The sequence below is a fragment of the Mirounga angustirostris genome, unplaced genomic scaffold (genome assembly GCF_029215605.1).
Source record: "Mirounga angustirostris isolate CCGP_5_RB_7025 unplaced genomic scaffold, mMirAng1.0.hap1 SCAF_12, whole genome shotgun sequence".
Classification (NCBI taxonomy): Eukaryota; Metazoa; Chordata; class Mammalia; order Carnivora; family Phocidae; genus Mirounga; species Mirounga angustirostris.
Window position 1 is genome coordinate 69,867,288 of NW_026991720.1, and position 21,868 is coordinate 69,889,155.

General features: G+C 34.0%; 1 long non-coding RNA gene across 1 annotated transcript in view; it reads right to left on the reverse strand.

The window, feature by feature from the left end:
• Positions 1–579: 579 nt before the first annotated feature.
• LOC135362113 (uncharacterized) overlaps positions 580–21,868 on the reverse strand; it is a 51,728-nt gene continuing 30,439 nt past the window's right edge. The window contains exons 7-8 of the long non-coding RNA XR_010406537.1: positions 16,365–16,418; positions 580–674 (exon numbers count right to left, since the gene is read on the reverse strand). This is a non-coding gene — a long non-coding RNA (uncharacterized LOC135362113). The remainder of the gene's footprint in view (positions 675–16,364; positions 16,419–21,868) is intronic.

Genomic DNA, 21,868 nt, shown 5'->3' on the forward strand with positions numbered 1-21,868 from the left:
CAGATGCTAAGTCCCTCTGCTGCTGTACTCAGTTAATATCTCAGAGAGTTGGTCTGAGGAACCCACTATTTTAACAACCACTTGAGGACATTCTTATCTCAATAACCGCTTTCCTGAAGGGTACATATACAGGCTACAAGGTAGAGCAGATCCTGAAACAGCATACAAAGTCTTGAACACATGTGCCCATCTGCCTGGAGGGAAGCTCCATGGCTTCCATCAGATTCTCAAAAGGGAGGCGCCTGGGTGGCTCAGTTGGGTAGCGTCTGCCTTAGGCTCAGGTCATGATCCCAGGGTCCTGGGATCAAGTCCCACATAGGACTTCTTGCTCAGCGGGGAGCCTGCTTCTCCCTCTCCCTCTGCCTGCCGCTCCCCCTGCTTGTGCATGCTCTCTCTCTGACGAATAAAAGCTTTAAAAAAAAAAAAAAAGATTCTTAAAAAGGTGTGCAATCAAAAAAAAAAATTATTAAGAATCACTAGAATACAGGAAAGAAGGCTAAGGCATTTTAAAGAAAGAGAAACAGGATGTTCTCAATGTTAAGGGGACCAGAACTATCTAGCCCAGGCTAGAACACTAACCTGAAGGTGGATCTGAGCACACAGTGATGTTAAATGGATGATGCTGCTGACCACATGTTCACCACCTCTACTGAAGAAGAATAAGTATCATAAAACTGTAACGGGAAGAATTGAGACAGGAAATAAATACTTTTTCACACAAAACTGCTGGGACTACCCCAGAGGGTGGGAATAAACTAGATAATCACCCATCCAGAAAGTCAGACGCACTAAAAGATTGATGATTCAGGTCTGTCTGCTTTTTCAGCAGAAAATAGAATTATGCATTTTTGGCTATTTTTTGTTATGACAGTAACCACAATGGTCCTAATAAAGGAAGAGACTTTATGACATTTAAGGTATTTTGAATGTTTAGGTTTATTAAAAATTAAATTTTAAGTCAGTCCCTTATTATGTTTTCTATGTCCTTCATTAATTATCCATTATCATAGCAAAATGATCACTGCTACAGTTTAGTGGATCAGTTAGTGATATTTTAAAAGGCATGTGTGAGCATATATTGCCTGGTTAATTTCCTACTAGAAAAAGATGTGAAAAGTTTTATATTTCATAGTACCCATTCTAAATAAAGTAAATTTACATTTATCAGTGGAATAGTATAAATTGTCTTGAGCTTTGGCTAAAACAATCCCATAACAACCAGTCAACTTCATTAATTTGGTGAGGAAAAAAAAAATCTATCAAACATGTTGTTGACCTTATGTAAGAGAACAAAAATGTTGATTTTTTCATTCAAATGGTTTGAGTATATATATTTGAAGAAAGTGATTCATTGAAAGAATTGTAAAGAGCTGGTTACATGACTGATAGAATTTTTTTTTAAAGATTTTATTTATTTATTTGCGAGAGAGAGAATGAGAGAGAGCACATGAGAGGGGGGAGGGTCAGAGGGAGAAGCAGACTCCCTGCCGAGCAGGGAGCCCGATGCGGGACTCGATCCAGGGACCCCAGGATCATGACCTGAGCCGAAGGCAGTCGCTTAACCAACTGAGCCACCCAGGTGCCCTAGAATTATTTTTTTTTAATTCTTAAAATAAAATTACAAAAAAAAGATCAAATAAGAAGCTAATCACATAGACTAACCTTAAACTAGTAGTAGGAAAAAAATGGAGAGAATATTTTCATTGTTACATTGAAAACCTATGGGATTCTATGAAGCTTAAGAAAAGGATGAGATGGATAGTTATATCTGTAAGTTTTCATTTATGTTTTAGAATGTTTGAAATATAATTTCATTTAATTATATTAATATCAAAGAGAAAGGTTGAAAAGTGGAATGGTGGAATGAAAAGTGGAAAATGTATGATATAGAATTAGACTAACAAAACTCTATACCATATGATACACAAAGGACCTTGTCCATTGCAGCATAGTAAAAGGGCAATAATAACCTGTTCCAAAACCTGAACTCTATTCTGACTTCTACCACCAGCTTTTCTTAATTTTTTCTGATACACCATGGTTCTATGGAGTAACCTAATGAGCACTTTCTCCCTCAAAGTGCTGAATCTCCCTAAAGCACTAAACATATTAGAAAATGCTGTCAATGAGAGAATTTCACTTTAGCCTGAAACCTGGAACAGAGTTTGAGAGAAAAAAAGTCTTTCTATTCATTCACTAAACTTTGCATTACTTATGGCTTAATAAATGTTTTACAAATGCTCATTTGAAATGAAGAAAACTGTTTCACAACTTTTTCTTAATATCAGTGTATTTCTTTCATTCATTTTCATAGAACCTCAAACTTAGAAAAAAGTCACAAGAATAATAAAAGGAACTCCTATATATATCCTTTACCCAGATTTACCAATCTATTTTCTTTATCTCCATTTTACAAGTGCTTTTGGGCCATTTGTGAATAAACTGGAAACACTGTGCTCCTTTACCCTTAAATACTTCAGTGTGTATTTTCTAAAAATAAGTATATCCTCTTACATAGCCACACATCAGTTCTCAAAATCAGGACATTTATCAGTGGTGTTTATTTAACAATACAATTATTTAATCCACAGTCCATATTTAAATTCCATCACTAATTCTTTATAACAAAAATGACCCAAAAGAAACTTTCTGAAAATATACAAGAAAATAAGGAAGTCACTAAACATGTTTAAAAAAAAAAAAAAAGCTTTACTCTTAGAGGGGGGAATGGTGCCTTCTTCTATTCCCTGTGATTTTTAGAGATTTGGGTTTTTTTTTTTAAATGTAATAAGAGTTCAGAGTTTTCTATAAGATTTCTGGTTTTTCTTTCCAAAACCAGTTAACCAGGAAACATTAACCTTTCTTAAACAGAAGTGCATGGCACAATAAGACAGATCTCTTTAAGCTGATCAATAGAGCAGGAACAAAATTAATGCCCAGGACTGGTGACAAAGTGCCACTCACTTCCATGAAATAGCATGTGTCCTGTCTGGAGGCAAAAAGCATTTAGCGTAGAAAACAACTATCAGGATTTATTTTGTACTTTTAAAATGCTCTTATACTTCTTCCATGCACTCACCACTTAAAATCGATGACTAGAAGCAAGAAAACTTCTGGACAGCCTTGCCAATTAACTTATTCCGTCTTAGACAGAATAGCAAAATGCTGACCTGAAGGAATTTTCTATCTTGGTACATGCACAAAAACATATATGGTATTAAACAAATAGGTAAAATTATTCAGCTCAACAAAGGTTAAGAAGATCGAGATTTGAGAAGATACAAATAACAAGTTTAAAATTGAAAATCCTGTTTCTAACCAGAGAACTTTAAATATCATGGCATTAGCTAAGAGAGTTCAGTCTGGTTTGGTATTCCAGGAGTCCCACACTATGGCTCAGTCTGCATCCAACTTCATAATTAGGTCAGAGAAGTCATCACACCGCCTCTTAGGCCAAGAGCAAGTGCTTAAAGAGTATTTACAGCCCTGAGTAGATAAGCCAAGGTTATTTACTTTGGGGTTTCAATATGAAATTCTTCCAATTTTGAAATTCCTTGGCAGTTCCCTGTATATCTCAAGTGAAAACTACTCAACCAAGGAGAGATAACTTTTGGTCTCTGTGAGAACATTAATTCATTCATTCACTCATTCAAAAGCTGTAAACTTGAGCTTATTGATGGAAGCAGCAAGATAATAATCATTATCTGTATACTAGTTTTCAGTTTATAAAAGACTTTAACATACATAATGTCATGTAATCCTCATACTTAACTCCTGTAAGACAGAGGTTCTCAATGTCTCCACTTTACAAGTGCTTATAAGAATAATATGTTTAAAAAGACAGCCCTGTGCACTTGAGGAAGTTAAGGTTGCATGGTAAAATACCTAGTTAGGTGGAATTTTTGTTAAAGATGAAGAATGAAATTTGCATTTCAGCTTGTTTGGTATGAATTATCTAGTAGATTTCAGTTATACAATTACCAGGGTCTCATATAAGCCATATATTGTGATTAGAAGAAGGGTTGATCATACTTGGAAAAATAGAGCGTAAGTATAGAGTTAAAGATTATAGGTCAGCAAGATTTAATGACAGTGATTTTACACTCATTTTTTGTATATTCACATGAATAATTACAGAATTATTGTGAATAGCCATAAAATAATCTGTAAATAATGTTGAGAGGCAATATACTGAATTAAGATTAGCATTACAAATCTATCATTGACTAAATTGGCAATGTTGGGCAAATTTTTAATTCTCTGAATCTGTTTTCTCATTTGTAAGATGAGGGTAGTAATAAGTCTCTCACTTGGTTTTTATATAGATTGACCCTATGCATAAAATACCTAGTATAACTCAGTAAATCTTATCTCTTTTGTATGAGTATATAAATAGCTCTATATGGGGTTATTTATACATTTCTAAATACCGTATGCTCTCTGGACTTGTGTAAAGGTGAATATTTTTTATAGTGTCTGTGTTTCTCTTCAGGATAGCCTTCTGATATAATTTTACTGAAAAATGAGGGAGGAAGAAACAATGTAATGAAACTTGTTTCACAAAAACATTCTCAGTTCTGCAACCACTGTTACATGTGAATTTAATAATCCCTCATTATTACTCTAAGAAATGCAAATTCTTCATAAGAATGGTTTCTTTTTATACCATACTTTGTAAAACTTTGGAATTTTGTTGGAAGGGGTGCTAACATGGATAGAAACAGAAATAATGTCTACCTACATTTGCATCTTTATTCAAAAGAAAGATAGTTTGGGTTTTTTTTTGCAATCTCTGAGCAAATATTTATTCTTTGCAATCTCTGAGCAAATCTGTGCACTTGGGACCAAAGAGATCATATCGTAAGAGGCAGCCTAGTACAGTGGGAAGCAAATGGGCTTTGAAGGCAAATTCCTCTAGTTTACAAATCCCAGCCCCTCCATTTACTCCCTGTGCAGTTTGGACCATGCTTCTTAACCTTGCTCAGCTCTACTTTCAACTGTTTCAATAGAAACTACTAGTTCATACTTTTTAGGGCGGTGGAAAATATTACAGGTAATATGCAATACTTGCCAAACATTTGATAGGTGTGTAATAAAATCATGTTTCTTGGTTTTACTTTTAGCTATTTTGATATAAAACTTTATGACATTGACAAAAATGTTCATAGTTAGTTTTCTTTTTTATATCATTCTTTTAAAAGTAGCATCTTCAAAATCATCCCTCTGTTAGATAAAGGGATCTTTTGTTAACCAGTGGTGCTTGGTTTGTTGTCCACTTTGAAATGTGGGATAGACAGTAGGTGTCTAAGATGATAAGAGTATGCCAACTGCTAAATAAACATCAGGAAGGTCAAAGCAGACTGCTACGAAACTCGTGAGCAATGACCCCCAGACTTATTTCTCAAAGAAATAACATAGGGGCGCCTGGGTGGCTCAGTTGGTTAAGCGACTGCCTTCGGCTCAGGTCATGATCCTGGAGTCCCGAGATCGAGTCCCGCATCGGGCTCCCTGCTCAGCAGGGAGTCTGCTTCTCCCTCTGACCCTCCTCCCTCTCATGCTCTGTCTCTCATTCTCTCTCTCTCAAATAAATAAATAAAATCTTAAAAAAAAAAAAAAGAAATAACATAGCAAAAAAAAGAGTACTTTCTGACTTTACTGGGCAAGGGGGGAAAAGACTCATAAAATTTTAATAGCTTATCTCTGTACATTTTAGATCTACTTAGCTACTAAACCTGTGAGCAAAGGACTCGTTTCCACTTTTCTTCAATCAGGGTAAACCCACAGTAAAAGAATGAAATGAGCAGCTTTTTATTACAGTGTCTCCCCACCCTCACTTCTCCGCATCCAACAGTGCCAAGTCTTTTTGATCTTTCCTTCAATATCCTCCCCCATTGAAACCTCTCCTCTGATGTTTCATTACCACAAAAAAAACCCCCCACAAAAACCAATAGCAGCTTAGTGCTTTATCCCTCCCACTGGTCTTTGCATTTCAACGGAGGTCAAAGGCCGATATTTCAATTGAAAACATGAAGCATAATTTGTTTAAGAAAAAAATGTCAGGCTTTTGGAGGAAAGATTGCCAGATTAGGAAGATGATTAAAACTTCCTGCAAAAATAAAGTCATATTGGATAATTGGTGCTGAGCCATCTCTTGGGCATTTTGGTTAATTCAAGGAAAAATCAAAGTGTCTATCAGACACACTTTTGGCTTATTCAAAATGAAAATCACATAACTGAATCCCATGGGAAAGAAATATTCTTCAATTTAGATTACCTATTTTATTGAATAAAACAGGAATAAAAATGAGAAAATCAGCACCACTTTTATCCTCTAAAATATTAGTTCCTGGGTTTAAAGAAGTATCATCATTAATCCCTCAGACTTCATAAGATGTGTTTCTAGGTATTGTCCCACTTCATATTTGTCCTGGGAGGTAAGCACCATTATCATCCTTGTTTTGTGAAAGCTCAGAAAAGTAGTTAAGGTTGAATAGGTAGTTATCAACAGAACTGAGGCTAGAATTAATTTATCATGTTCAGTGGACTGTTTACTGAATGCCTATTGTGAGCCAGGTCACCTACCATCCAGTGCCACTGGGCTTTCCTCATTATTATTGCAGGCTTTCCTCTCTGCTTGGCCTTGGTGTGGCAGAGCAAAAGGGGGTGTGCAACCATTCATTACACTAAAGCCATGAGTTGACCAAGGCGGAACAGGGAGGGCTTTGGTTCCTCCAATTTGCATTGCACCATAAAGCTCAGAAGCCCCAGCCTATACTGGGTGAGATCCCCCCTGAGCTATGTTCCCTGGGTTGGACTGCATATGCCTAAGAAACAATCAAACAAACAAAAAATTTAAAAAATCAAAGCTCTTCTCTTTGATATGGAACTGTAGATCCTTTGGAGGCTTCTATTCCATAATCTTTCTTTGAGCAGAAAGGTACTATTTGAAATTGGCAAAACTAACTAAAGGAGTTGATAGTTAACCAACTGGAACATATGATCATGTTCTTCCTGAATTTAAGACCAGCCCTAATTTTAACCATGATCCGAACAAGTCTTGGTTCTCTGTGGCTCTTGTGTGTACCAGAATCATATGAAGGAAAGCCAGAGTGCCATATTTTTCCCACTGGTTTGGCAGTATGTTGATCTTTTGTAAAGCATACCAGCCAAATAAATTGATCCCATATCTACTTTGCCAAGCATTTCTGCATTTACCAGGAAATGGGAAATTATCTTTCACACCAATGACATTGAATACTCATGTGTTTCCTGAGATTTTTCTGCTCTGGATGTAAGCAATCAAGGCTCTATGATGTAGATGTGTTTTAAATCCCTGCAAAATCCTCTCGGTCTTTTGGCAAAGGAGCACCTCTCCTGTTTGTTTTTATTCTAAAGAATTGCATCCGTAGGCCACAATCTGTCTACCATTCCAAAACCTAGCCAGATGGACTGTTAGCGGGTCTGTTCTAATTTGGGAACCATTCCAACTCTGAAATAAAGTGCCTTAATAATTTTGTTCCATGTGTATCAGCCACTGACTGAGGTTTTGGCCCACCACAAAGAGCAATTATGCAGCTTTCTCATTCCTAGCATTATCCATCTGTAAAGCATCCTGTCAATAAACTACATTTTCTGCTGCTTGGGGTCTTTTTTAACCTAGCCTCCTGAATATTACTCTATGCTGCCTAAGGTAAAAGGCGATGCAGCAAACACACTCAACAGAAGGATGTATAAAGATAGATTAGTGACCAGTGGATAGAGGAGCAGACTGTGAAAGACTGACAAGCGTTTTCTTCCTGTCTTTAGCAACATCCCACCCTTGGAGCTACACCCTTCCAACAACAGACATAACCTCTTCAGGGCTTGGAGGAATAGCTATTTATTATTACAGCCTGTACTTGCCTTTAGATAGAATTAATCATGCAGTATCTTTCCCCAAATTGAGAAAGGTGGAAGTTCTGAAGTAGTGAGAATATTGATTATTTTACCACTACTTTCTTTTATTCACACCACACAGTTATGATCGTGATTTCTGCGTGGCCATCTGTAGACAGTATTTGAGAGTACTCAGTAGTGACTATAGCAGTAAAACTCATACCCTTCCTACAGCTTGTATAAGTGGTTTTTTAAAATCTCAGAAAGAGTGACCTTTTTAATTTCGTGTGAATATTAATAGCATTGAGTTTTGTTGATTTATTTATTCAGTATATTAAATATTCTTCAGCTATAATTTAAAAACAACTTCTGATAATTTGTTGATGATGATTTCATCATATTAAAAGTTAAGCTAGGGGCGCCTGGGTGGCTCAGTCGGTTAAGCGACTGCCTTCGGCTCAGGTCATGATCCTGGAGTCCTGGGATCGAGTCCCGCATCGGACTCCCTGCTCAGCGGGGAGTCTGCTTCTCCCTCTGACCCTCCCCCCTCTCATGTGCGCGCTCTCTCTCTCTCTCAAATAAATAAACAAAATCTTTAAAAAAAAAAAAAAGTTAAGCTACACACTGAATTTTGATTAACACTTTGGCCACCATATTTTGGGGTTGTTTCAATTATCCTAAAACTAGAGGAGTCCTTTGTTTGTTTGTTCTTAAACTTCCAATAGCGGTGGCTTCCATAATTGGCACTGTTGATCTGGAAACCAGTACAAAGAATGAACAGAATAAAAGAAATAAGGATTAAAAGGTGAATATAATTGTATGGCCACATATATTCATATTGCCATGAAGTTCTGGAATTGCTTTGAAGAGTATGTAAAAATAAACTCAAGGAAAAGAAATATTTTTTCATACTGGTTCCCTAGATTGGTAATTTGCTAATTTTTCCATCTTCCAAGATGTTTTTTTTTTTAATTTTCACCTCTGTTTTGTGGTATGTAAAGGCAATGTATGATTGAAGGAAATATTCCTGAAGCCATAGGGTATGCAGGAGGGACACATGGAACACCAAAAGTGATAATTTAGCCATCTCAGGTCCCTGCCAATGTGCAAAGACTTTAACAGCAACTCAGTCTAGGTTCCCACACTCACTGACTTCCATCCTACCATTGCCTAAAGCAGATTCTTTGCATAGTGAAGTCACATTACTATCCATATAGTACTATGTATATCAATTATTAATTCAAATACATTAATCCTAATGAATTCAAAATGAAGAAATTAAAGATAAGAATTAAACATCTCGTCATGACCAAATAATGTTTTATAATTTAAATGTAATATAAATTGTAAGAATACTTTAATTTTTACATTCCTGTGTTCTCTCTGGAGAGCCCTTTTTCCAGACACCTCTAACCAGCTTACAGCAGGGGTTCTCGAATTTTCGCTTGCATGGGAATCATCTGGAGGGTTTGTAAAAGCACTGATTGCTGGGCCTCATCACCAGTTTCTGGCTCAGTAGGCCTGGGGTGGGGCCAGAGAATTTGCATTTCTAACCAGCTCCCAAGTGATGAAGATAATGCTGGTCCAGGGACTACACTTGGAGAACCACTGGCTTAAAGGACCATCCATCCTGCCAGGATTGGATTTTCCATCAATCAGCCATTTTGAAAACTCTAAAATGAATACTTTTTTTTCTCCACATTATTGAGATATAATTGACATATAACATTGCATAAGTTTAAGGTGTACAACGTGTGGATTTTAATAAGCAAAGAATTTATATAAGAATCTAGGAAAGTTAGAGTACCGATAGGAGATGCTTTGAATAGCATCTAATACTATGACTGTTTCTGGAGATTCAGAGGTTCTTTTCATGGATGGTGCTGCTCTCTTCAATCAAAGAAGTTAACCACCAAACACCTGTGTGACTAATTGCCATCTGTGCTCTCTGGAACCTTGCTAATAGAAGAACATGTCAGAGATCTTTAATGAATTTTAAAACACACCACTTGTGGATGATCTTAAGCACTTTTTATGTAAGGGAAATTATGGACCTCCTGTCTAATATATTACACTAATCCAAATAAATGAAATTGAGCCAACTCTTTTGTATGATGTGGTTAATTAAAAGGTGGGAATAAAGTCTATAGTTACATAATCTATATAGTTTCTAGAATGAAAAACCTGGTCTACCTGCTGAGTCCCCAGTTCAGCCTAGCACTCAGGGACTAGGGAGTATTCTCCACTGGCAGGAGAGCACATATCTAATGTTTCTAAGAAAATGGAATTGGTCATAGCTTAAACTAAGCAAAAATGTGAATATTTTTATTTATAAATTTACTACCTCTGTCTGCCACTGATTTCCTAATGAGGATCACCTAACCTCTCAAACACTGTATTTCCCCAGTTACATACAAGGGACAGTTATGTTCACCTGCCCATAATTTTGTGAGAACACGTTTAATAGAACAGAGCTCCTTTCAGAACTTAACTTTCTAGAATAAATAATGGTCAGAGCACTTATTACTATATCTTTGCTCAATTTGATAAATCAATTTACCTGAGAGTTCATGCTCTCAGGTAAAACTGCATGCTCTCAGTAAAACTGCATGAGTACTGATAGAGAGTAGTGAAAAAAAAAAAAAAGAACTGTTTCACATGTAGAAATAGTGACATTTGTGAGGCTTTTGCTATTTTAAAGGGAGTACAAATTGAACCATTAATCTAAACACAGAGGAAAATTTTGCCTTCACATATATTAATTTTATTGTACTATCCTTCCAATGGCCACTCTAAGTATTTTTAGAGTGGTAATTACTGACTTTGCCCAAACCTTAGTCATTTTTTCATTCATCCATTCATTGAATAAATACTAATACTTAGTGTTCTATCTGAACTGTGGTTGGAACTGTGCCATGACCCTACATTTTAATCGAAGTTATTATATAAGTCCCCGATACAAGATATTCAAACATGAAATTAAAAAGGAATAAAGAAGACAAATGAAAAGATATCTGTCACTTATGGGATGATTTAAAATAAGTGATGGGTATTAAGGAGGGCACATATTGAGTGGAGCACTGGGTGTTATACGCAAACAATGAATCATGGAACACTACATCAAAAACTAATGATGTAATGAATGGTGACTAACATAACATAATCAAATAAAATCTAAAAAATTTTAAAAAAATAAGTGAAAAATCAGATCAAATAAACGGTTTTGTGGTTCTTCAAATTGTTGCTTTCCTTTGATACTATGTGAAATACACAGTTATATCTTTATCATATATCTGCTTGTCAAATTTCATTCACTTAATAGAGTTATCCATGCATGCAATAGGCATTAAAATAAACTAATTTGCCTATGATCATATTTCAGGCCAGTGCCTACGGCCATAGAACACAACATCCCTCAAAGAGAATTTGAAGATCCTCATTTCCCACAGAAATAAAGCCAAACATTCCTCTTTCACAAAATCTCCAATAAAGTTGGTTAAATATTATATACATCAGTTTCAGGCTAAGTTAGCAATGTATGTGAGGGTAAATCAGAAGCTTTTTTCAGGGCAAGTATTTTAGGGTAAAATAGGTATTATGGAACTCTGACTTGAATGTTTCAGTGTGGCTTTTCCTTAGGGTTTAATTTGTTCTTTAAGGGCTAAATATGAGTAAGATAGGTTTCTAATTCTTTTCCCATTAAAGTCTATTCAAATTATCTTTTCAAAGAAAATAATTTTGATATATTTAAATGAAGAATACTGTTTTAGAAGCCATTTATATTACATCATAAAATTTAAAATTTCACAGCAACTTCCCAAACATTATTGAGGGTGTACTTTGGACCAAGTACTGAGCAAGGTGCTGGTAATGCAGAAATGATTGGAGTCTGGAGGTGTGCCTGAAAGTGTTAGGCTAGTGCTAATCTTTGTTAGTAACCTACAGAATTTATTTGAACAAAGACTTAATTTTTGGACTAATCACAGGTGTCAGGGTATTTCCTGAGCAGTTCTAGACTTTTTGAACAAAAAAAGACCAATATTTCACCTTAAATAAGCCAGCAGACCACTATGCTTTTTTAATAAGCCTACTAAGTTAAATTTAAAATGTTCATTTTAGGAAATGAACAACAAAAACTCCATATCTGTCATTAAAACTGAGCGGGTCTGTTTCCTGTGAAGATACATCACCTTTAATCATTTTGACTCTGTTATTTCCTTCCCCACTAGAGCAAACCAGTGTGAAGTACAGAATTCTGCCCCCTTGAGGTGAGCTTCTGTTTAGTGAAGTGCTTCTGTTGTTTATGTTTATCTTTTATAATGGCTGTGGGCCATTGTTTTGTCTCAGAAGCGTATATACAGAGCTAACCCTAGACGATGTTTTGAAGCGGGTATACTTTGTTGTGGATGCTTTTTTTCAAGAATCAGTCATTTTCTGAAGATGTCTACCTACTTCAGTTGTTTGTCATCTTTAATCAGAGGATATAAAAAAACTTTTTTAGGTAAAAAATTTATTACTTGAATAATAATAAGTACACAGTACTAAATAAGTGTAAAATAAATGTAAGTAATTAAATTTTCAAATGTTATTTTCATAAGTTTATAGCATTTATAGTTTAGAAGTGATTAATGTTTAAAACTATATGAAGACTTGGGACACCCTTTAAATAGAGAGATAAACAATATTTAGATAAAAAATTTAAATATAAATATATGCTTTTCAATGAATAGTATATAATACAAATTAACATAAAAATTATATATAAATTTGCATAAATTTATAAATTGATGTAAATATGTATTTATTTGAATTTGTATAAGTGTAGACTTATATGAATAGTTATTTTACTGTATATAAATATATATAAATATGAAATACAAATCAATATTTTGTATTTATATATATTCTTGATATTCACTCATTTGCCAAGCCACCTATTTGACAGAGAATGAGGAAGATATGTTATTGAGTGAATCTGAAGTTCTGCTAAAAGCTTTAGAGCTACTTTTGTATATGATCACTCCTTATAAATAAAAATACATTCCATAATACAAATCAAAATTTGGGAAAAAGAGAGCAGTCATGAAGAATAGATTCTTTTTCTCAAAACGATTTTATTTTGATTCATAGCTTTATGATTTTGGAACAATTTAGTTCATCTTGTATCAAAAGAATGGCTAACCTACTGTCATGTATTCTGAGAATGAATGACACAAAGATAGAATTTTGGTATCTTATGTTTGCTCATAAATTTACACCATCAAACAGAGACACTCTCTCTTTAGAAAAAATTTTGTTTAAGTCATAAGGAGCTATGCTGTTGAATAAACTTCTAAAACTTACATAGTTATAAAAACTAACATCGTGTATTCTCTCTGTATTGACAAATACATGGAGTCATTTTGTTTCTTTTTGCAATAATATAAACTACGATCTGCCTAATTGAAATAAAATTTCACAAGTTATCATCTTACATTATTTTATATTCTCTACATATCCTTAAAGTCTTATTAACATTCTTTATGACCATACTTCAATATAACCCATATACAAATCTAAGTGATTCAAAATATTCATTATAAATCGCAATCTAATTTTTTTCTTTGTCTTGTCTCTGAATCAGTATCAGTAATGCTTTATTTTTCCCCCTTCTTTACACTGTTCTATAGAGTGTATTGACCATTTATCTCTAAAGGACAATAACAGTATGTTGAATTGATACAAACAAAAGAATAAATGCCAAAGGAGGTGGTGTCTCTACCATGCCTTGCTACTGTATAACAGTGTCATCTTGGGGAAAATTGCTTCATCACTCAGGGTCCAAGTTTTTTCACCTACACAAACAAAAAACAATCCAATTCTCATAGATAGGAGCTAAAGGCTCTTTCTGTGTTTTACTACCAATGAATCCTTTTGAAATAGTGGTTTCTAACCTTTATATTGACTCCTCATCAAATTAGTTCATTGAGAAATGTCCATTGATTCCAATCACATTTCATCTGCCTTAGTTCATTTCCTATGTCTAGAAGTGACAATGAAAGCAAAAATGTGAATTCCAAGTTTGCTAACATGTTCCGCTAAGATTAAACACTGATGTTTCCCTACACAGAATAATTCTTTTCCAAAGAGCACTCACTGTTAAATTAACTTAATATGAAACAAGTTTCTAAACTCAGAAAGAACATTAACCAAAAGAAATACTGAAACCGTTACTGAAATATTCCATAGTCAAAGAAATAATCTGACAGGACGTTAATACACATTCTGCAATGCATGTAAAGAAGTGTTTAAGAACACTTGTAATAAAGATGTTTCTGAGAAAGCTAGGAAAGGAGGGAGGGAGGAAAACAACCTAAGGATCAACACCGATTAACTATTGTCAATCTAATTCCTAACTGGCCTAAATTCCTAAACTTTCAAATTGATAAACTTACTGACTTAAATCCCTATAGTAAAATCTCCAGCCTTGATATCAATGACTATACTGTGATACTGATGCAGAAGGGATAGATTGCCATGTGGCAAAGCAGACACAACTTGAGTTCCTGGCTCCTGGTTCCCTTTGCATTGTATCTAGCATATGCACTGTGATCTGCTCTGTATCGTCTTCTGCTCTCAACCTTAATTTGAAAGGCTCTCTACCTTTGGTGGGATAGTTATTTCATGTTATTAGTGTGAACATAGTTCTGAGAACTCCCACCAGGTACCTTCTGAGATAGCTTACAAATCCCTACTAGCCTAGCAACTTCTGTTATACTAAATCCAGATTCTGTAAGAAATGCAAATAATGGGAGAAAAGTACAGCAGAGAGTCAGTGTTAAAGGTCATGTTTTTGAATATTTTTTAAATTGGTCAAATTGGGAAGATAGGAAAGTATAGAACATGAAAGACAGGAATATTTAAGTGATTTCTAAAAGAGCATTATGACAAAAAAAAATTGTAATTTTCTACTTAATTGAAGCCAGGAAAAGAAAAAAATTCAGCCTCAAGATCTGAGATTACTATTTGACCACAAAACTTGCCCAGGAATGATAATTATAACTGACGTTTATGAAGCACTTTCTATGTATTCAGACACTTCTCTAAGTACATTGTAAGCATTAATTACTTTAATTCTCCAAACAAACCTATAAGGTGAATGTTTATATTATCCTTTAATTTTTAAAGATGAAGAGACTGATGCTTGCAGAGGTAATGACTTGACCTAAAAATTTCAGTTTTATAGTAAAAACCAACAGGTACACAAAATTCACTTCTTTAAAAGATACTTTATTGTGAGTACCTTTGGAATTAGTTTTCTGAAAAAGTTTGTGGTCTCATTATCTACTTAGGAACAAAGAGTTAGAGATACAGCTATCTATAAAAATTATACATACTCTCTGACACACATACATTATTTTCATATTTATTTCATTTTTCCAATATTTTGATAAATTCTTTGAGATCAATTGCATATATGAGCTCCTTGGGAGAGGAGAACACAATCAGTAAGTTTTGGGAATAATTTGGAATTAAATTTGCTTACTTAGTACTAGAAAGCACTTTTTTTCCCTTAAGCAGAAATAAACTTAATAAATAAAATATGAGATATAAGATTATAATTTGATTATAACTTAGAAGAGAAAATTATAAATATGTGTACAAAAAAAATTGGAAAAAATAGACCAAAATATTGGAGGTGGTTGTGTTGGGGTGGTGGGACTCTAGCCAATTTTCTTCATTCTACATATTTCTTCCATTTTATTTAATGAGTGGTTGTTATCTCTATGATGACAAATATTTAAGTATGGAAATAGGAAATGTAATTACAGAGTGCTATAATCAGAGAGTCTTAGAGTTATAAATATATTATCTAAAATAAATTTCTATAAAGTATGAGCATGCATTATAGAAATTTCTAAGCATTAATATGAATATTTGTTAGATTTGAGATCTTAGAAACAAATGACTTCAAAAGGAAATCTACATTATTAAAATATTAGATATTGGAGCTTGATATTGGATTTTTAATATCTATTTATTGAAAACTTCTTTATGTTGACCTAAATTTTATTTCACTATTATGGTTTAGACTTAAAAATATAGGAACTATCTCTAGGTTAAAAAAACAATCAAAGGGGGGCACCTGGGTGGCTCAGTTGGTTAAGCGACTGCCTTCGGCTCAGGTCATGATCCTGGAGTCCCGGGATCGAGTCCCGCATCGGGCTCCCTGCTCGGCAGGGAGTCTGCTTCTCCCTCTGACCCTCCCCCCTCTCATGTGCTCTCTCTCATTCTCTCTCAAATAAATAAATAAATAAAATCTTAAAAAAAAAAAAAAACAATCAAAGGGAATGTTTTGCATTCCTTCTTGCATTCATTTTGTTTGTTTGTTTGTTCTGGAGTGTTTTGCATTCTTTTTTGCATTCATTTGCATGAATGTTTTGCATTTTAGAAGTGTTGCTTTATTCAAGGCACTCTGCTAGCACAAGACAATAAAAAATGAGTCTTACCCTCAAAAAGCTCCTGGTGTAGTTGAAGACATGAGACACATAGCCAAATAAAAGCTGAAAAAAATTGAAGACATAAAAGTGAGAGACTTGATTCATTGGTTCATTCAGCACACATTATTGAATACCTACTAGATGATGGGAACACAGTGGTCAACAGGAAGCAGTCTCTGCTGTAGATAACATCATAGTCAAGTAGAATAGCTAGATAGGAAATCCAGTGATGAGGGGACAAATATACTCATTTATCCATCCTTTTATCTCTAGTTCATTTTTAAAGCTTTCACTAAGCATCCTTTGTGCAGCTACCAAAAACACCACCAGAAACAAAAGTGAGGGCTGAAGAAGCATGTCAAAATTAGGTCCTTATGGAGAGGAATTAGGCAAGTAGAATGAAGTAGGCAACTGTTTGTATTTGAAATTATTAGAGAAAAAGATTCAAAGCAATTTTTCTAGGTTTTGAGTGATAAAGGAGATAAATGAAGAACCTCATTGAGCCAGGGACACATTCATGGATGAAGTATTCTCTAGCGTTCATTTTAAGGGGTAACTTTTAAATTACTATATTCTATTACATTTCAAAGAGATCCCTATTGTGAAGCAACATTTTTAGTAATGCTAATTTAAAGCATTAATATTAATAATGGAATGGCTGAGTCATCTCAACTTTCTTAGCCTATTTTACACAAACAAACAAACAAAACAGGAATAAGCTAATTAAAAATAAGTTGATGATGCTCTAGCCTTTGTTTTTTGCCTCCAAAAGGTTTCTAAGTGGTCTAAGAAAACACACTTTTTAAAAATTTTGCTGACATTTACTTAAATACTGGTCTTTTTTCCTAATCACTTGCATCTTCGTAACCACAAGAGAGAAACTGTACAAAACAAGCTAGGATGACGGAGTTAAAGGAAGCACTGGCCTCAGACCACATCAGGTCCCCTCCTGCCTCGGCCTCCCATCAGCTTGGGATCTGTGCACACCTTTGACTCAGTTCAGTCAGCTTCAAACTGGGTAAAGCTGAAGGAAATTGTAAAAAGAAGTACGCTTCTATTTAAAATACTTTACTTTCATAAGGTACATCTTTGACTTCCATCCTTGCCTCTCTCCTTTTCTCTTTATCTTTCTTTTTAAACTAATTAATGATTTATTTATTTTTTGAGAGAACGTGTGTGTAAGTGGGGGGACAGGCAGAGTGAGAGAGACAGAATCTCCAGCTGACTCCCCACTGAGTGTGGAGCCCTCCCCGGGGATGGATCTCAGGACCCTGAGGTCATGACCTGAGCCACAATCAAGAGTCGGACACTCAACCGAGTCACCCAGCCCCCCCCCCTTATCTTTCAAACTCTGTCACTCTCTCTTTCTGCCTCTCAATCTCAAACATGCACACACATACATGTATTATGTATAAATACACACATGTACATATGTGTATATGTATGTACAAACACACACACATATCAAAAAAACAAAGCCATAAACAGATATTTGAGGTTTATTTCTGACACATGTTCTACTTTCTCATTTCCTATAATGCTTAGAATAACTCATCAAAGAAAATTGAAGCCATACTTTCACTTCTGATGTCAATTTTTAAATGCTTTCAGTGAACACCACCATCTTCAGTTAACACCTCCAAAGTTTTAATAATTCCTCAAAGTGCACATACCTAGTGGTATTATTTCCTCAAGGTCCCTAGGTATATATCCATGTCAATTTAATAATCAATAATCCGTCTTGACTCTTTTTAATGACTCTGGACTTGATGAGATCTGTTTTTGAATCGTTAGAAGCACAGTTTGAAATGTTTCTGATGAATTTTGAGAATGACTTATAGTATGTCATCCCAGAAAACTGCACTTTTGTTTGCATGGGCAGACTGAAATTTTCTGTTTGAAAATCATTAACATTTTATCAATACTTTAGGTCTTGAAATTAAAAGAACAGCAGGTATTTACAGATATCCTTGCTAGCTCAGAGAATAATGTGTGGTGTGTGTATTCACACAAACACTCCCAATCTTCAGTTCTGATAGTCCTTGAAGGACCCAGAGGAACAAAAACTGAAGGAGATAAAGAAAAACTTGGTATTCATACATTACCTAAACCAGTACAATGAAAGAGAATAAATCTTGTATAGTTTCAAATGCTTCACAAATCAATAAATGAATAGCAGCACTGAGAGGTTTAAAATTGTTTTCTTTTATTTTGCTAGATTTACCACCTAGAGAATGATAATACTCAATTTTTCAGTTGATGAGGTATCTGACTCCCTCCATGATATGAATGTTATGCTTTGTACTACTTAAAAAAAAAAAATCCCTGTTCAGGTACTACAAACATACACACAATGTCTCATTAATATACTTATATTTGGGATATTATCTTGGAACTGTTGTTTAAAAATTAAAAAAAAAAAAAAGACTATTGAGGGAAGAGAGGCAGAATTCACTGAAAATTAACAACTCCGGGAAGGTATGTATGGCTTTCTGATTTCTCCAAGTGGAATCAAGCAACATATTCCATTGAATGATTAATTATAATGTCAGTGAAATGTAAGGAAAATATCTGGGTAATGCGATACACATTGTTTGCACTTTACATCTAGATAGAGTAAAAAATACCTAATTTAACTGAGTCCTCACATACATCTGTAATCTCACTGACCCATCAGGTTGAATGACATTATTTCCTTTTTTTTTTGTGAACCCTCTTTGGCAATTTTGATTTAGGATTGATCTTCATCTCATTTTCTATCTTTATTTTTGGCATATTCGGTAATTTCTGCTTGAGAAATTAAAGGTAATATTCACAACTCTGATAGTTTTCAACAAATGAGAAACAGTTGCTTCATCTTCAGCATTAATAACAATTTGTTCTATCTTTATAAACATACTTAGGAGGTTGTTTGTACTTGAAGACCAGACTATATTGTAACAACTGAATTTGAAAATCTCTTTCAAAGTATTTTAATAATAATATAAATTATGATAATCTCAGCACATTAATTGAATATTTACTAAGTGTCAGGAACTGTTAAATCTTCTATATGCATTTACCTAATCCTCCAACTGCCCTATAATATAAAGACCACCATTCACCTCATTGTACAAGTGAGAAAACTGAGCAGTTAGGTAACTTTCCTAGGGTCACACTGCTAACAAATGAAGGAGCTGGAAAATGAATCCAGAAAGTCTAATTCTAGAATCATTGCCCTATTAAATCATTTTATTTAAAATTATTATATTGATGGTAGATATCCATTTTTATTTAGGCTAATTTATGTTATAGCAGATAATTATGACAATATAAAGAATTCTAAATAAAATGACAACCAAATTTATAAAGATTAAATTCATAGAGTAGATAAAGCAGAGGAAAAGATTGGTATGTATAAGTGAAGACTACAAATCTTTAAAGTCTATAGAAAAGGTCTTCACATAAGACTCGAAGACATCTAGAAGATTATGAATAGCAGTTAATGAGCGTAACTCACATTGATTTAGCATGGTTTAAACTTTTTATTATAAAATCAACATGGTCATTATCTAAAAGTAAATGATACAAAAGATTTACATAAAAATAAAAGTATTTTTCCTCTCAATTCTACAACTCAACTCCCCAGAAGAACCCACTATATATAATTTCTTTTGTACCTTTCTGGATGCTTTTTTGGTAAATGCAAATATATGTTTATGTTAAACATAAATGAGATCAAATATAAATACTGTTATATAGTTTTTTTTTTTTTAACTTAGTGCATCAGGAAGATCTTTCCATATTATCCCATAGAGATTGAGCTCGTCCTTTTTATTAGTCAATGCTCCATTTCACGGATTAAAAATAACTATTCTAAACTGTTTCTTAACTTTGCCTGTTTCAAAAACCACTGTAACCAAACATCCTCGATGCTCTACACATGCTGGTACTAGTTAACCCTACAGAAAAATTCCTGGAACTAGATGGGTTAAATTTTTATAGTTCTTGCCCATCAAGAAGATTGTACCCCTACACTCCCACCGACAGGGAAAAGTGCTGGATAAAACCAATGCTGGATAATAAGACATTTTAGTCTTTGCTGAACTAACAGGTGGGAAAGTTCCTCACATTAATTTGTACTTATTTAATTATGAATAGAGTTAATTAATTATTAATGAGTTAAGTATTTCTTTAATTATAAATGGAGTTTTCCCATATTTGAATTGGTCATTTGTATTTTATTTTGTCCATTTTTTATTGAGTTTTTCATCTTACTGATTTTGTTCTTCGTTTTGTTAAAAGTTTTAGACTATTTTCTGTCATATATGTTGTGAATGTTTTCCCTAGTTCTAATTTATGTTTTGCTTATTTATGTTTTGCTGTATGTGGTGTAAAGAAATTTTAAATTTCTATTTTGTCTGAATTACCAATCTTGTTTTTTATGCCTCCTGAGTTTGACATGCCTGGAAGGATTTTTTCTATTCCATCATTATAAAAACATTCATATATTTGCTATTTTTAATGTTTCATGTTTTACATTTACTTATTTTACTTATCTAAAATATATTTACATGTAGGGAATGAAGAAGAACCCAGTTTTTCCCCAAATGGCTTTGCAGTTGTTCTAGCACCATTTATTAAATAATCCATCTTTTCCCTACCAACATCATATGCCACCTTTACCCAATAATAAATTCCCATGTGGAGCTGGACTTATTTCTGGATTTTCTATATAGTTATATTGAAATAATCCCTTTTAAAGTTCTCCCTGGGTCAGTATTTTACTCAACAAGATTTCCTTATCTTGGATAGAAAATATATCCTCATTATAGCTATAAGATAGAAAGTAATCCTAAGGGGTCGATGAGTCAGGCTGCCTTCACAGTAACTATATACAGAGAAGTGTGTGCGTGTGTGTGTATTTAATATCTTAGATCTTTAAAGTTTTAGTAGCTTGAATATAAGAATAATTTAAAGTTTTCTTTTCTCTATATATAGTTCCATCTGCTCTTAGTTCTTTGTCTTGTAATCTTTCAGAATTCTAAAAAGGTGGCAGCACTGTTATGAATTACTATGCTATATTTAAAAAGTCTTTTTGAAAAATAGAAATAGTAATAATTTATGTACACTAATCATTCATAGTTTATCATATATAATTATTTAATCTTCCCAACTATGTGAAGAGGCATGATAATTATTAATATCATCTAAATTTTATAGGATTGATATCTGTCTCAGAGATACAGGTCATTAATCCAGGACCATGGATTTGGCTAGCAAATAACAAAAAGAGATCCCAAATCAAACCCAGATCTTTTCAGAGTAATAATGCAAAGCTCTTTCCAGTACTTCAAATTTCCTAAGTTTAGAAGCATTTTCAGAGTTTGGGCTATGTACTGGTACTATGATAAGACACTGGGTTATAGAAAAAAAAATCTTCAGTTCTAGCTCCCTATGTTAAGGTGGAATGACTCGTGAAGCCCCTTATAGTTTAGGCAGAGACAAAGCTGTAAATAATGGCTTATCTTGAT